The sequence below is a fragment of the Peromyscus maniculatus genome, chromosome 11 (genome assembly GCF_049852395.1).
Source record: "Peromyscus maniculatus bairdii isolate BWxNUB_F1_BW_parent chromosome 11, HU_Pman_BW_mat_3.1, whole genome shotgun sequence".
In the NCBI taxonomy this organism is placed as follows: domain Eukaryota; kingdom Metazoa; phylum Chordata; class Mammalia; order Rodentia; family Cricetidae; genus Peromyscus; species Peromyscus maniculatus.
In genome coordinates, this window is record NC_134862.1 from 101,741,574 (window position 1) to 101,759,216 (window position 17,643).

General features: G+C 48.4%; 1 protein-coding gene across 1 annotated transcript in view; it reads right to left on the reverse strand.

Moving 5' to 3' along the window:
• Positions 1 to 2,486, reverse strand: part of Hhat (hedgehog acyltransferase) — a 275,044-nt gene extending 272,558 nt beyond the window's left edge. The window contains exon 1 of the mRNA XM_006988143.4: positions 2,260 to 2,486. The gene's annotated coding sequence lies outside the window, so the exon portion shown is untranslated. The remainder of the gene's footprint in view (positions 1 to 2,259) is intronic.
• Positions 2,487 to 17,643: the final 15,157 nt, after the last annotated feature.

A 17,643-nucleotide genomic window follows, 5' to 3' on the forward strand; every position in this document is an offset into this window, starting at 1 on the left:
GAAGAGGGGGTAGGGGTGGGGGTGTGAACAATCCAGCAGTGCCCTCCAGGAAGCTTTTTTCACTAAAACAACTGTGAACTTGAACAGAGGAGACACTTAAGACTAACAGATGTCAGAAAGTGGCCAAAATGCTACAGCCACAGGGGTCCACATCTATGTCCCTGCACTTGGCTGCTGAGGCAAGAGGATCCCAAGCTCCAGGCTAGCCTGGGCTACACCGTGAGACACTGTTGCAAAAACAAACAAACCCATTAAACAAGAACAACAAAAACAAACAGAACTTAGAAAGAAAACCACCTCTCAGCAAGTTGTCATGAGGTCACAGCCCTCTACTCCCGGGGAGTGCACAGGTAGAATTCAGGGGCTGTGAACTCACAAGTACATCTCTATTTTCACAAGTCACTAGATGAAAAAAAAAATCAGTCTTTAATTTGATTTTTGTTGTTGTTTTGTTTCCAGACAGTTTCCCTGTGTAGCCCTGGCTGTCCTGGAACTCGCTCTGTAGACCAGACTGGCCTTGAACTCAGAGATCTGCCTGCCTCTGCCTCCCAAGTGCTGGGAAACGTGGACTATGAACTTGCAGTGAGTCTGGTGAAGCCATGTCTGGAGACTCCTCAACACACACAGTCATACAACCACTGTCCTAGTCTAACAAGAATGGCGGATGGAGGTGTGGGTCACTCTCAACAGATTAACTGCTTCAGATGATATTTTGTTACTTCAGGCCGTTACTAAAGAGCATTGTGTAAATTTGAGTTTTAGTAGCATTTTGATAATTATTTCAATATCAGTTATAATCCCTGTACTTTTTAATGTCTTTTACTTATTTTTAAATTTTCGGTTTTGTTTTTTGAAACAGTCTCATGTCTCAGTGGCTGCCTTGACCTCTGGCAACACCATCCAGAGCTCTTCTCACACCCTTTAAACAGTCTCCAAAAAGGCCCCTGGCAAGAACCAAGGATTTATTTCCCCCAGGCCCCGAAGTACAGCAGCACCATATGTCACACCTGCCCCTGGGTCACAAGGACCAGCGCCCATCACCAGGACATCCTGCCAACAGTCAACCCGGGCCTTGACCTCACCCAAGGTGTCCCATCTCATTTTCTTCTCCAAAAGGAAGCAAAGTAAAGAACAGGTAAAGCCCTGGCACCGGCTCGTCAGTGGGGCTGGCGGCCTTGAGCCCTCTTCACTCCTCCAGGTAGGAGGAGGACACAGACGTCTACAGGCTGCCGCCTCTCAGGTCAGAACCGTCTTTAGCCAACACTTAATCCAACAGAGAGGAAAATCACAGGGAAGGAGGAACACGAACAGAAAGTGAAGGGAATGGGATTCTCGGCCCAGAGTGAAAGCCCCACTCCAATGCATCCCATAGTACTGAAGAGGGGGCTTCGCTCTAAGAATGAAGATACCACACTGGAAGGGGCAGGGGCACAGCAGTGCCCCCCAAGCTCCCTCCCTCCCTCGAAGGCTGTGTGCACCTAGATTCTGGAAGGTGTCTCCAGTCTTGCCACTGAACCTAAGAGGGAAACCGAGTCCAGAGAGCAGAAAGTGAAAGAAATCACTAAGAAGTAGGGAGATGGCTCAGTGGTTAAACACAGGCTTGAAGACACAAGGTCAGATCCACGGGATGTACATAAAATGCCTCAGGGCCTGTAATCCCCACTGTCTCCAGGGGCCCAGCCTGGGTTTGATTGAGAGACCCTGCTTCACTGAATACGATGGAAGTGGGAAGTTCGGGTTTCCGGCGCTCAAGGACACACATGCACACCACACACACACACACACACACACACGCGCGCGCGCGCGCGCGCGCGCGGAAATAGAAGACAAGAGAAAACTCGGTACTGGGCCGGGCGCAACGGCCATGTCGGCGCCTTCTCCTGCATGGAGCAGCAGAGTTGGCGGGTTCCCCGGGCTCTGCGCCTTTGTGTCGCCTCCCTAGGGCGCGAGGACACGGGAAGCGGAAGCGCCGCTGCATTTCTCTCCACGTCAGCGGCGAGCCTCCCACGACCTGCTGCGACACTCCAGCCAGCCCCCTGCCTCCGCGCGGGTGAAGTAGTGGCGGCCTCTGCAACCGCAGACATCTGTGCTCCCTCCAGCTCCACGGGAGCCCTCCCGCCTGATCCACACGCGCGCCCGCCGACACCCCCCGCGCGCGCCCTCGCCGCCCATGCCCCCCCCCCCCGCGCTCGCCCTCCGATTCCCCACGCACGCCCCGCCGACCGGCTGGCCCGGCCTGTCTAGAACGGGTGAAGTCACCTGAGTCACCGCGGGCAGAGCAGGGCTCGCGGGGAAGTAGGCGTCCCCACCCCCCGCCGTGCAGAGCCGCGGCCCGGGAAGGACTCGCCAGCAAGCTCAGCGCGGGTCGGAGGCCGCGGGGGTGAGCGCCTGGCTCTGAGACGCCGCGCCCGGGTTCTCGGACACGGGATTGGCCGGCGCTCTGAACATTTACCCGAGCAAAATCACGCAGATCCCGCCAGAACCTCAGGCGTCTGGATTTTTCTCCAGGTCCCCAAAGTAATGAGTCTAGGGTGAGGGGGTGTGCGGCCTGCCCTGAAGCAGGAAGATGACTAGGCCGGTGAACGGCTTTTAGAAGTCAAGGGTAGAGTGGGGGAAATCTCTGGAAGACCTGGCTTTGCACTCTGTGAGACCTAAAACCATAACTTCCACCTTCCCCAGCACCAACTACAACAGCCATACCAGGAGTGCCCGGTTGCACAAATAAAAACACAGGGTGCCCAGTTAATACTGAGTTCACATGAACGGCGGATACTTTCTTGGTTTTTTATGGCCTGTCTTGGGGACATACTTTATACTTTAAAGTTCCTGCGGGCTGGGGAGATGTGGCTCAGTGGGTAAATGCTTGCTCTGCAAGTGTAATCCCCACACCCAATAAAGAGCCTGGCATGGCTGGAGTGGCTGTAACCCATCCTTGAAGGTAGGGATTCAAGCGGAGCCCCAGACCCTGGCCAGCCAGCTCAGCCTAAACAGGGGGCCTCCGGTTCAGCTAGAGACCCTGCGCCAAGGAAGCAGGGTGAGAAAAGAGGAAGATGTGGAAGTCTTGCTCTGGCCTCTTCAAGAGCATTCAGCATGCATGCAATACACATACATGTCCTGTTTATCTGTAATAACTGGGTGTCTCAGTGTCTGGCCACTGCAATAAATCCAGGGTTTGGCAAGGAAGGAGGTAAAGCGTGAGCTCTGCTCAGGGACAGTCAGACCAAGGGCGGGGGCGCGGGGGGGGGGGGGGGACGACGACACGACTCTCGTGTGTTTCTTTTTTTTTTTTTTTTTTTTTTTTTTTTTGGTTTTTCGAGACAGGGTTTCTCTTGTGTAGCTTTGCGCCTTTCCTGGAACTCACTTGGTAGCCCAGGCTGGCCTCGAACTCACAGAGATCCGCCTGCCTCTGCCTCCCGAGTGCTGGGATTAAAGGCGTGCGCCACCACCGCCCGGCCTTCGTGTGTTTCTAAATGACCCCCGTGGGTACTAAGGTGGGTTCGTTGTCCTTTATACCCAACCCCTTTTACAAGTGCACAGTGTTCATCTGAAGACACAAAATAAAGACAGGTTTAACTATGTGTAAATCAGAAACATTGGTTTAAGAGAAAATGTCCAAGATTTAAGCATTGCCAGAGACACAGCTCAGCAGGGGGGCCTTGCCTCACCTGCAGAAGACCCCCCCCACCCCCCCAAAAAAGGAAGACTAAGCAGCGAACTGAGGAATGTGCTTTCAGGAACATTCGAAGTGTCTCTTTTTATTGCACATAGATTTAACGAGTTGATGAAAACATTAGAATTCAATTGCAAACAGACAAGAGATTTGAGTGTGGCAATGCATTATGGTAACGTTATTTTATATTCTAAGAGACTGGAAACTTTGCTGGGCCTCACAGCCTAGCTAATAATACACACTGGGGTCACTTAAGACTGATAGCCCACTGTGTCCTCAGCCTGTTTGTTTAACCGCCTTTAAGAGAACAATGTAACAATCAACTTCACTTGCCTTGGCTTTCCTGTGTAATCAACTTTTACAATCTAAGCTAATGCGTAGCTATAACCTTAAATTATGTGCTCTTCCATGCCATGATCCAGAGTATTGTATGTGTATTCTAATAATCATTTGCTGAAAACAGCAGAAATAGGAGTTAAAAGCAGTCCTATAAAATGAATAGTCACCATTTAAGTGTTGAATACAACTTTGGGATATTGCTTGTTCACTGTTTGTTGTCTGGGTCAGTTGGAGCCAGTGACTTAATCCCTTGTAAAATCTGTTAAAGATTTCTGCATAGTGTCCCCCATTTCTTCCCCGTGTGGTAAATACAGAACAAAGCCCTTTGTTAGGGACAGACACACATGTACCCTTCAGGCAGGCACAGAATCAGACAACAGACAGAGGACACAGAGAGCATGAGGTAGAGAAATCAAATCTGGACTCACTCTTGGTTAAACGACACAGAGGAGACATGCTTTGATTTCATCCCTTAACGTGACACAGACTCACACACTCGGAGACTTTTGTGTGAGTGTTCAAACGGTCTGCATTTTGGTGCCCCATGCTGGGGATCTTTAATGCCTTTAATCCATGTGTTTGCATTGATTGTTCACTAAAAAATAAAATAAGAGGAAGAAAGTCAATCAGGACACAAGGATTCCGCAAGGCCCAAAGAAATGCATGATGCACTGGCCTGGTAACCAGGCTTAGGATCTCAGCTGAGGTAGGAGAATCACAAGTTTGAAACCTGGGTATGAAGTGAGTTCAAGGCCAGCCTGGACAATTAAGTGAAACCGTGTCTCAAAATGTACAAGTAACCTGACCATGTATGAGAGCTTCTAAATTCCCATTTGTGTTCTCTTAGGAGCTGCTGTTCAGATGCATTTCCAGGTGTTACTTTTCTCTTCTGATCAGTACTGGAAATAACTCAGGGCTCTGATTTTGCACATTTCTGCCTGTTCGATTATTTCCATTGAATTTCATTTGATTTTGATCTTAGGATCCCTTTCATCTTTTGTTAGTTCTCACCATGTAAGTTTAAATCTTCTAATAAAAGTTTGGCAGAAACTTAAAAGTAAAAAACATAAGTGAAAAAGGGCTGAGGATACAGCTGTAGACCTTTTCCTAATGTGTGTGCAAGTTTAACAGGAAAGTACTTGCCTAGCATGTGCAAGGTGCTGGGTTCAATCCTCAGTATCACAGGAAAAGAAAATGGCAACAAATAAGTGATGTTAAAGGTTGGAAGTGTGTGGTCTCACAGTATCCACAAGGAACTGCCAGATGTTGTAGTGGTATTTGCTCCGCCTATGACTTTGGGCTGTCTGGCCTGATAGAAGTGGTGCTTCTTATCTGCTACTTGACTGTACTCAAAAGGGAGGAGAAAGGGAATCACACTCTCTTGCGTGGTGAAGATAGCATCAGATGGTGTGAAACAACTGGGTTTACCTCATCCTGTATCACTGAGTCTGTTTTCCCCATAGAACCCCTTAATAAATTGATGTATATAGACCACTACTGAGGTTCTCGTTACATGTGTCACCCAACGTGGGGCATGAACACAAGACCCTGAGATTAAGAGTCTCATGCTTTACCAACTGAACTAGCCGGATAAATCTTTCCCGCCTGCTGGTACCTGAATAACCAGTCAGAGGCTTAATATTAATAATATTAATTACAAACTGTTTGGTCTATGGCTCAGGCTTCTTACTAGCTAGCTATTACATCTTAAATTAGCCTGTTTCTATTAATCTCTATTTTGCCATGTGGCCGTGGCATTACCAGTCTGCTGGCATCTTGTTCCTTGGGGGGCTGGTTGGTGTCTACTCTGACTCTGCCTTCCTTCTCCCTGTATCTTTCCTTGGATTTCCCACCTGGCTATAACCTGTCTTGCCATAGGCCAGAGTAGCTTCTCTATTAACCAACAGTAGCAACACATATTCACAGCGTACAGAAAGACCATCCCACAGCAAGATGTGTTAGCTCTTTCATCATGTACCTGAGGGAAACTATTTAAAGTAGCTTTTAGACTCAGGATTTCAGTTCACAGTCACCCAGGGACTTGGCTCCGTGTAGTGAGGCAGAATGGCAGGGTAGGAAGCTTGTGGTAGAATGAACTGGAAAACCTCATGGTGGACAAGAGGCACTTGGGGTGGGGTACAGAGGAGGGGGCCAAAGAAGGGGACAAAACATGATAGGGACCCAAGGACATGTCCCTGTGACTGACTTCTGCATACTAGACCCCGTGGACTACAGTTTCGAGCAGCTGGAGATCAAGCCTTAAACACATGAGTCTGTGGAGGCAATTCCTATGCAAAGCAGGAATGAGAGAATATCCCATCAACAAATGTGCTGGAACCTGTCAAATCCTTAAGACATTTTAACCTATTGGCTTTGGTTCTATTTATAGGAATAAGTATAATGGGAATAGTCTATCCTATAGAAAAGAGTTTTCAGCTTTATTGAAGTATATTGCCAAAACTGTATAATCTAAGGGGTACAACCTGAAGTTTTGATCTATGAACGCATTATGAAATGATTGCCACAGTCAAGCTAATTAACATCTATCATCTTGCAGTAACCATTGTGTGTGCTTGTGTGTGTGTGTGTGTGTGTGTGCGTGTGTAATACTTAAGGTCCATCCTCAGCAAATTTCAAGTCCACACTATTTTTCATTTTTTTATTTCACTTTTTTGAGACCCAGACTGACTTTAAACCCAATATGACCCTGAACTCCTGATCCTCCTGTCTCCACCTCCTGAGTGCTAAATTATAGGCGTGCACCTCATGACAGTGTGTTATGAACCACATCACCTTGTGAGACAGTTTATCTTAAATTGCTCAGGTGCTCGATTCCATCACTCGCTGTCAGCCCCCAGATCTACACATCTTTAGAGACTGACCTGACTAGGGTGACCAGGGAATGAAGGAATGGCAGTCACACGGACACATGGACAGGGGGCTGGGGTTGAGTGAACCATGCACTCTCATGGAGATGCACCAGCAGCCCCAGGACTCGGTGGGTTAATTAGCTACCACTGAGTGAGGTTTACTGTGTACAGCAGAGTGAGGAGGCAGACTAGCTCATTTGGGTAGGAGGTCTCTATAGGGAGCAGTCTCAGGCTGTAGATGTCCTGGAGGAGGAAGCTGTGGATGATAGTTTCTGCATTCATTGGTTTTAGTTTTATTCTTCCTCAACACTCAGCTGAACCAGAGGAAGTCTTCGACATTGATCAGTACCTGTCCCAGGAAAGGCTTTGCCACTCCCAGTGGTCTGAGGCGCCGGCATTGGCTCATGTCAATAATGCACATTCACTCAGGACTTCATCCCCTCCCCACAGCTGTCCCCGGTGTTTTTCTCTTGTGTACTCCAGCACTTCCCACTCTTTGAATGTCTCTTGTTTGCATATTTATTATTTATGTCAGCATTATTCAAAGTACTGGAAAGACAATACATTAGTAGATTATAAGACACAGTTAATGGGCCATAGCTAGGCTCAATTTTTAACAAGATGAGAGGGAAGAAAACATGCTACTGGACTTTTATTAAGAATGATGAGTACTGTTGGAAATGGTGCATCTGGTTACAATGAACCAGATAAGAGAGATAATGGGTGATTAGAATGGATTTGATTGACTAGTAGAAGTTGTTCTATAATCTGAAGGCAGACATTCCATCTGGTATAGGGTGTCCACCACTGTAAAGCAGTTGACAGTTAATATTTCATATTACCGCCAGTCATAGCTCATTCAAAGACACTTGTTAGAAAAAAACGTTCTCGGGGCTGGAGAGATGGCTCAGAGGTTAAGAGCACCGACTGCTCTTCCAGAGGTCCTGAGTTCAATTCCCAGCAACCACGTGGTGGCTCACAACCATCTGTAATGAGACCTGGCACCCTCTTCTGTGTACAATCTCCCTTTAATAGAATTTCTGCTTCTTGTTAGAAGGAAGAACGATGAAATCAAAACTGGAGAAATGCAGCTGGCAAGATGGCTTTAGCAAGTGAAGGTTCCTGCCCCAAGCCTGCATGCCTGTGTTGATCCCAGGGACCACAGGGTGCATGGGGAAAACTGACTTCTGCACATTGTCCTCTGACCTCCACACCTGCCCCCACACCTGCCCCCTTCACACACAATAAGCAAATAAGTAAATGTTTAAAAGTTAGAAAAATGCAGGCCGGCCAGTGGTGGCACATGCCTTTAATCCCAGCACTCAGGAGGCAGAAGCAGATGGATCTCAAAGAGTTTGAGGCCAGCCTGGTCTACAGAGCAAGTTCCAGAACAGCCAGGGCTACAGAGAAACCCTGTCTCAAAAAACCAAAAAAGTAGCTGGGCAGTGGTGGCTCGTGCCTTTAATCCCAGCACTTGGAAGGCAGAGGCAGGTGGATCTCTGAGTTCAAGGCCAGTCTGGTCTACAGAGCGAGTTTCAGGATAGACTCCAAAGCTACACAGAGAAACCCTGTCTGGAAAAACCAAACAAAAAAAGTTAGAGAAATGCTCAAATTCAACTGGAGCTATAAACAAGGGAAAATCTGAAATATACTGATTGACCTTAGTGCTTCATACACACACTTGGCAAGGCTCTACCACTGAGATAAGTTCCCACCCTTTGCTTGACTGTTTTTCTGTTTTTATTTTTTGAGATAGGGTTTCACTCTGAAGTTCATACTAGCCTAGAACTCATTATAATCCTCCTGCCCCAGCCTCTCAATTGCTGGAATTATAGATATGTACCACCACACATAGCCGGAGGTATATCTTTAAAATCAAAGGAGAAGCTTTTCATTTTCTCAATTTGCTTTATTATGTGTAAACAAAGCCATATATCATCAAACAAAAAATCATTTTTATATTGGCCTATTTCTACAAACTGATATTGGCAAAAGCAAAAATAAACAAAAGGTGTCCATGGAGGCCATACAGAGTACAGGCTGAGGCTTAAGGCTTCACATTCCACTGCAAATCCAGCAGCGACAGGGCTTCCTCTCGCCGAGTCCTGCCCACGTCACTGTTTGCACAGCCTGGCCCTAGCAATATGCTTCAGGAACTTAAGTTGTTTCATTTTCTTAGCTCACTGGACATGCTGTGTGACCAGAGTCAGGAGAACACACTTTATGTCATTCTATGCACTGGGCCGTCCAAAGATGGTGATGTCAGCAAGGTTCTCAGGGTCTGCTGTGTCCACCGACCCTCAGCAAGGCTGACTCATCCACTGTATTCCTGGGATTATGGTTCCATCTGGGCCGAAGACTGTGTCCACCAGCCAAGCCTCCAAGTAGAGCATGGGGGTGCAGGCAGGGCTGAGCTGCCTCTGTGGGGTGCTGGTGGCTGTCTGTCCTGGCAGGACATGGCACACTTTGTAGTAGGCTGCTCACAATGCCCACAGACATCTTTAAATAAAAAATAAAGGACAAAAATTCATGGGCTTGACTTCTGAGTTATTCTGTGAGCTATTGATGAGATCTTGTTGCATATGATTCAGAAAAAGAAAAGATGACTTGCTTAGTTGTTAGAAAATCACTCTTCCAACATGAGAAGAACTGGCACTGATGGCTTTTAATGCTAAATCAGCTGATAACGTAGAATTTTCAGTTACGCAGGATAATACTGTTCCTAGTCAAATCTGCCCAACAACAGAGCCCTCAGAGTCATGTGGGTGAAAACCAATGCAGATCTTGGGGCTCCGCCCCCAAAGAGCCAACATACTGCAGCTATTCAACCCTTCTAGTGTTTACAAAATGGCAAGATGTATGCATGTGTGTATGTGAGTGTGGGCGTAAGGGCATATGTGACAGTGTATATGTGAGTGAGCTTGGAAGGAAGAGTGCATCTGAGTGTGTGTGTGAGAGAGAGAGAGGAAGTGTGTATGTGAGTGAGTATGGAGAGTGAGTACATCTGAATGTGAAGGTGTGAGTATGTATGTGAGTGTTTATAAATGTGAGTGTGTGTATGTGGGTAAGTATGGAGGTGAGTACATCTGAGTGTGATAGTATTGTGTGAATGTGAGTGAATGTGTAAGTGTATACATACATGAGTGTCTATGATTGCTTGGTTTGGTTAGTTTTGGCTGTTTGACTATAATTTGTTGATTGTATTTGGTTTTGTTTGTTTGGTTGGTTTTCTGTATTGCTGACACAAAACATAGTATCAGAAGTTGGGTCACTGCTGTGACTATATCTGACCATGTGATTCAGAACCTTCTGGAAGTAGTTTGCCAGAGGAATTTGGAGAAGTGGGCTAGAAAAAGGTTAGAAGGCTGTATGTGAATCCTCAGTGATTCCAGTGGGAGCTCAGAGCAGCTGGGGGCAACGATGGAGTCCTGTGGGATGATCTGTATGTCAAATTGCTCTGATTAGTCAATAAATAAAACACTGATTGGCCAGTGGCTAGGCAGGAAGTATAGGCGGGACTAACAGAGAGGAGAAAAGAAGGAACAGGAAGGCGGAAGGAGTCACTGCCAGCTGCCGCCATGACCAGCAGCATGTGAAGTCGCCGGTAAGCCATCAGCCATGTGGCAAGGTATAGATTTATTGAAATGGATTAATTTAAGCTATAAGAACAGTTAGCAAGAAGCCTGCCACGGCCATACAGTTCGTAAGCAATATAAGTCTCTGTGTTTACTTGGTTGGGTCTGAGCGGCTGTGGGACTGGTGGGTGACAAAGATTTGTCCTGACTGTGGGCCAGGCAGGAAAACTCTAGTTACAATGGAGGGAGAAGACGGAGGGAGAAGACGGAGGGAGAAGACGGAGGGAGAAGACGACGGAGGGAGAAGAAGACGGAGGGAGAAGAAGACAGAGGGAGAAGTGGAGGGAGAAGACGGAGGGAGAAGACGGAGGGAGAAGACGAGGGAGAAGATGGAGGGAGAAGACGACGGAGGGAGAAGACGGAGGGAGAAGACGGAGGGAGAAGACGGAGGGAGAAGACGACGGAGGGAGAAGATGGAGGGAGAAGATGGAGGGAGAAGATGGAGGGAGAAGACGGAGGGAGAAGATGGAGGGAGAAGATGGAGGGAGAAGACGGAGGGAGAAGACGAGGGAGAAGATGGAGGGAGAAGACGGAGGGAGAAGACGGAGGGAGAAGACGGAGGGAGAAGATGGAGGGAGAAGATGGAGGGAGAAGACGGAGGGAGAAGACGGAGGGAGAAGACGATGGAGGGAGAAGATGGAGGGAGAAGACGGAGGGAGAAGACGAGGGAGAAGATGGAGGGAGCCCTGCAGCCGTCAGACTGAACAAGAGCAAGGGCTCTGCTGGTAACTGGACCAGACACTGTTGCTGTATACTGTCAGAGAGACCTTGTCTACAGTTTGCCAGGACCAAGACTTTGTGAAACACTGAATCTAAAGGTGACAGCTAGCTTTCTGAGAGAGAAACTTTAGAGGTGCCCAGCATTTGCTCAGTGCCATAGGTATTGCTGGCTGCTTTTAGCCATATGTACTATGAGAATTGTCAGCAAAAATCAGACTGGAGCCAAGTTTGATGGACAGAGGCAGGGGGATTACCACATGATTTTGAGGCCAGACTGAGCTACAAAGTAAATTTTAGGCTACTTGAATTATAGTATTTGACTCTATCTCAAAAAAGAAAAAAAAGTGAAGAAAGGGAGGGAGGGAGGGAGGGAGGGAGGGAGGGGAGGAGGGAGGGAAGAAAGAAGGAAGAAGAGAGGGAGAAGGAGGGGAGGGAGAAGAGGAGGAGACAGCAGATATCCAGACACCCAGACAGCTGAGGTTCAAGTGGCCTCAGCTGTACAGTTCATGCTGACAACAGACACTGGAACGGTCCATGTGGTGCTGGTTTTCCAGGCCTAGAGAGTATTAAAGAAAAGGATTCATGGAGGCTCCCACTGAGATCTCAATGGAACACCTAGGAAGCCAGGCATGCGGCAGGCAGAGGTCCTTGCCAGAAGCCTTTGTGAGGTCAATGCAGGAAGCCCTGACTCTGGCGCCAATGATGCAACAGAGACCTCAGCAATTAGAGATGTGTGGGAGCCCACAGAGGCTTCCTAGTGAGAACTTACTCAGGGTCAGAGAACCTGGGCTTGCTTTACCCAGCAGGGTTGCATGAAGGGATGATTTGGTCATGGGCGTGTTTACCAGGTGTTTGGAAGGGTCTGCACTTGGCTATACATTGTGCTTTGATCGCCTCTTCCCTTGGCATAGTATAAAAAGCTCTTTTCAGTTAAGGATGAAGCTGGTGGGTATTGACCTAAGCCCTCCTGAAGCTATCCTGTGTTTCTGTCTTTCTTCTCATCTTCCAGGTCTCTCTGATATTTCCTCATTCCTCTCTCCTCCACCTAAGAGCCATTCAAAAGGGGAGCTGGACTCCACAGAGATGGTAGAGTGTGAAGCCACCAAAGGAGGCTGTAGGCAGCAATTGGAGCTAGCTGAAGAGAGAGGCCATGTGGGCACAGCTGGCAAAGAGCCTTTGACCCCGGCACCATGTGCCCTGGATGCCATACAGGAGGCTATAGGATTTCACACCTGCCCTGCCAGCTTTGGTCTGAAACCTCTGTTCTACCCACCGTGTCTCCCTTTTGGGATAAAAATGTTTTGTCTGTGGCTGTCCCATCGCTGCACGTTCAAGGTGTGTAACTTGTTCTTTGGTTTTTATAGGGTGTCTTAGTCAGCATTCTATTGCTGTGAAGAGACACCATGACCAAGGTAACACTTAGGGAAAAAAGCATGTAATTAGGACTGGCTTACAGTTCCAGAGGCTTAGCCCATTATCATGGTGGGGAGCACAATGGTGTGCATGCAGGTGCAGATACAGAAGCTGGAAGCTACATCCTGATCTGTAGGCCGAGAGACAGAGCCTAGGCCTGCCATGGACTTTTGAAACCTCAAAGCCCACCCCTACTGACACACTTCCTCTCAACAAGGCCACACCTCTAGCCCTTTCAAGTAGTTCCACTCCCTAGTGACTAAGCTTTCAGATACATGAGCCTATGAGGGACATTCTCATTCACAGCACCACATATGGGTTCACAGATGGCACTTTACCTTAAATCTTTCAGAAGAGCTGGCTTAGGCTTTTGAGTAATTCTGAGACAGCTGGGACTGCCGGAGTCCTGATGATGGACGGGGTGCATTTCACACTATGAAGTGGACACAAGCCTTTGGGGCTCGGAGCAGAATGTCATGGAGTGCCCACTGTCCTCCTTTCTATCTAGCTGTGATTAACACCATGACCACAAGCTTTTTACCCACGCCCCATGGTGGCTGCCAAGCAAAGTCAGTAACAGGAAGAGACTGGGGACCCAAAGATCCCTTTCAAGGGCACACTCTGTGACAAAACTCCATTCAGCCCCTGCTGCAGACTAGGGACCTTGGGGGACACAAGGTCTAAACCATAGCTGGGTGGTAGCGGCACACACCTTTAATCCCAGTACTCAGGCAGGCGGATCTCTGCAAATCTGAGGTCAGCCTCGTCTACAGAGCGAGTTCCAGGATCGCCAGGGTGATTACACAGAAAAACCCTGTCTCAACCAAAAAAAAAAAAAAATCAAAACTATAATACCTAGTATTACTGTTCATAGTTTCCTGTGTATATAAACTTTAAAGCTAGATGTCTTCTACATACAGTAAAGTCATACCTCTCTCTCTCTCTCTCTCTCTCTCTCTCTCTCTCTCTCTCTGTGTGTGTGTGTGTGTGTGTGTGTGTGTGTGTGTGTGTGTGTGTGTGTTAGTACTAACTGAGATTTTTTTCTTGGCTACCTCCAAGTCTTTTTAAATTTTTTCTTTTAGATTCATTTGTTCCTATGTGTACAGATGTTCTACCTGCATGTATGTCTGTGAATCATGTGAATGCCCATTGCCCAGCAAGGTAAGAAGAGGGCATTGAATCTCTCTGGACCTGGAGTGACAGCTGTTTCTGAGCCACTGTGTGGGTGCTGGGAATTGAACTCAGGTCCTCTGGAAGAACGGCAAGTGCTCTTAACCACTGAGCCATCTCTCCAGCCCCCGCATCCCAGCCTTCAGGCAACTTTAAACTGTGTTTTGGAGTGTGTGTGTGTGGGGGGGTGGGGATTTGGGTGCAGAGGTATCGCAGTTCAGGCGTGGCGGTCAGAGGACAAACCTCAGGAGACAGTCCCCCCTCCACCGTGTCCACACAGGCCCCTCTAGTTTCTGTTGCACTGTGTACTTTAGGCTAACCAGCCCAAGAGCTTCCAGGTGATTCTCCTGGCTCCACCTCCGTCTTGCTGTAGAAGCTCCAGGCTCACGGACACATGCCACTGCATCTAATCTAGCTTTTCTACATGGGTTCTGGAAATCAAACTCAGGGCATGAGGCTTGCACGGCTAGAGCATGTACCTGCTGAGCTGACTCCTGGGGCCATCGGCTCCTACTTCTTTAGACACCATCATAACAAGTGTTGTCCTACAGAGCTCTGGCTCTGCTGTGGGAGAGGGGAAAGAATTCAATACACTGCCAGGCAAAGAAAACAACCTTTTTCTCTGGAAAGCAGGTGTCTTAATTAGAGTTTCTATTGCTGCGATGAAGCACCTTGACCAAAAAGCAAGTTGGGGAGGAAAGGGTTTATTTGGCTTACACTTCCACCTTGTGTGGTCCGTCATTGAAGGAAGTCAGGAAAGGAACTCAAGCAGGGAAGGAACCTGGAGGCAGGAGCTGATGCAGAGGCCATGGAGGGGAGCTGCTTACTGGCTTGCTCCCCATGGCTTGCTCAGCCTGCTTTCTTGTAGAACCCAAGACTACAAGCCTAGGAACGGCACCACCCACAGTGGACTGGGTCCTCCTGCATCAATTGCTAATTAAGAAAATGCCCTACAGGCTTGCCCACAGCCTGATCTCATGGAGGCATTTTCTCAATTGAGGTTCCCTCCTCTCAAATGACTTTAGTTTGTGTCAAGTTGACATAAAACTATCCAGCATATCCAGACATATAACTATGCCTTTTAAAAGTGTAGAAAATGCAGATTACCTCTGAAACCAGCCCTTGGGTGCGCAGGAATTTTATGTGTTTTGTTCACCTCCACAGCCCCAGGAGCACCCAGATTAATGTCCTGTGTGTCTTCACTGAAAGATTTGCTGATGGACCCAACCAAATGAAAAAGAACACTGACCTCATGTAATCTCTCCTCTCTCTCTCTCTCTCTCTCTCTCTCTCTCTCTCTCTCTCTCTCTCTCTCTCTCTCCTGTGGGATTTCCATTTTCTGTGAGCATCTGTCAGTTGCTAGGAACTGGGAGGGTCTCCTAGTGCCCCCTGGGTAAGGGAACAGATTGTGGGTGGCTGTGAGTTCTAGGGCAGGGGAGCCAGGGTTGGGGTCTCTGAGAGCAGCAGGGGGCTTCCACAGGCCCATCTGCTGGCCTGCTCAAGAACGCCATCACTTCTTCAAACTGGTGGCCAGCAGCTGGGCCCTTCAAAGGCTATTGAGCTGTCTCTGAGCTGGAAAGATCTTGTCATCACTCACTTTCCTCACAATTCACCATCAGAACTACCATGAGAACGTACAGTGTGTGCAACCACGGGCGTGTGCAACCACGGGTGTGTGAGTTTTCTTTCTTTGGTCTTCAACCCACTGCTCCAGCCTTCCGTGATACTCCACACACATTGTGCCCGCCAGGGAGTACCAAGGCTGAGGAGAGAGGAAAATCTGCTGAATGTCTGAATGGATTTATTTTAGACACATAGTAGAGACAACAGCTTGAAAGACAAGACTTCCTTTTATTCCCAAAGCTGCGCGTTTTGAGGAAGAACAAACAAGTGTATGTCTGTCTCCAGATTTTTGGTACAGTCCCCCCACCCACCCTCCCGAACCCGATAAACTTACTACTAGGAAGACAGCGGTTTGCAAACTGTGTGTGCTGCTCTTGGGCATCAAGTTGGCTTACTGGGGTAAAACCACATTTTAAAAAGCAGATACAATGGCAAGAGTGGTAAGTACCACCTCCTGAGGCTGTCTGTCTGTCTGTGGGGCAGGCACGTCCTCAGCCAGGATGAAATTGGCTATGACCACAGCCAGGCACATTTGAACATCACAAGGACTCAATAGCAGAGGACACATGTGTCTCTCCTCTCAGAGTGCGCCCAGAAGAGGCCCAGCTCCGGTAAACACCTGCGGCAGGGACAGGAGCAGCCACAGCCGGCACTGACGGCAGAGCCGACCTTACAGGGACATAGTCAAGGAATGTCTATGGCCACAAAAAGGAGCGATATACAAGGCTCCGAAGAAACCGAGAGACGTGAAGCAGGATAGAGAGATGGAAAACTGAAAACTGAGGGGCTGTGGGAAGCAGGACTCAAGAATTCCAGCACAATTCACATTTGCTGTGAGCATTGCTAACGCACAGCCATGTTCCTTCCATATAAAGATGCCTTGTGTTAAATATCAGTGAACCACGTGTAAGGCCTAAGCTGGATGACTTCCCAGGACAGCCTTACTCCTTTCCCAGATAACCTCCTGGCGGTCTTGTATATAAGACTAAATTTGTTTACAGTTAATTAAAAAAAAAAAAAAACCCTTAACTTGCCCCGTAACCTGTGGCCCAGGGTTTTACCTTTTCGGCTGTAGTTTTACCCTGTGTCTAGGAACCATCCTGTGACTTCATTTACCTTCTCTATCAGCCCTTCCAGTGTGACTTCAGGAGCCACCAAGCCAGGCTGCATGGCTACCCTGAAGACACTTACCTGAACTTCTCTTTCAAAGACCTAACCCTATGTGCTGGGGTTCTGGTGTTAAGAGAGCTCATTGGTTAGGAAGATAAAGAATTGGCTGTAGGGAAGACAAACCAAACCACCAGGAGGACAGAAGACTGAGCCGTGGGGAGAGTGAAAGAAACAAAGGCTTTTGGAGGTAGACTGACATCTAACAGGATGGGAGGGCGCTCTGGTGAGAAGACCCCGGGGCCTCCCACCTTCTCTGCACATTTATCCCTGGGACATTTCTCCCCCTCGCCGTCCCTTTCCCTGCCCACCCATGCCCTGCTGCACCCCCACCACCCACACTCGGGGTGTGCTTGCCTCCTTCCCAGATGCCTTCCTTTCTTGACATTGTACTCACACACAAATGTGTGTAAGGAGCCCAGCTCTGCTTCGCACCAGCTCACCCTGAAGGTCTTTTCTGTAGCAAAGTCAAGAACTAACTTTACCTGAAAGATCGTGGGGACTCCTTGGGCCTCTGTGGGTGACAGCGCGGAGCTGCACCTCTCTGTCCCTGTGCTGCTGGCAGCGAGAACATGGGCAAGGACAGATGGACTTGGAAAACCTGGGCATCGAGATCTAAGCCTGAACCAAGTACAGTGGCGCACACCTTTAATCCCAGCACTCGGGAGGCTGAGGCAAGAGGATCTCTGTGAGTTTGAGGCCAGGGTAGTCTACAGAGTGAGTTCCAGGACAGGTTCCAAAGCTACACAGAGAAACCCTGTCTTGGAAAAAAAAAAAAAAAGAAAGAAAGAAGAAAAGGAAAGCCCAGAGGCAAAATTTAAGTTAAGAAAAGCTGGCAAGAAGTAAGCCAAGTCTTTTTGGAGCCCAGTACCTATGGTGGGACACCTTGTGCAGCCTTGATGCAGGGAGGAAGGGCTTGAACCTGCCTCAACTGAATGTACCAGGCTCTGCTGACTCCCCATGGGAGACCATGCCTTAGAGGAGGTGGGAATGGGAGGTGGGTTGGGGAAAAAGGGTAGGGGGTGGGAGGAGGGAG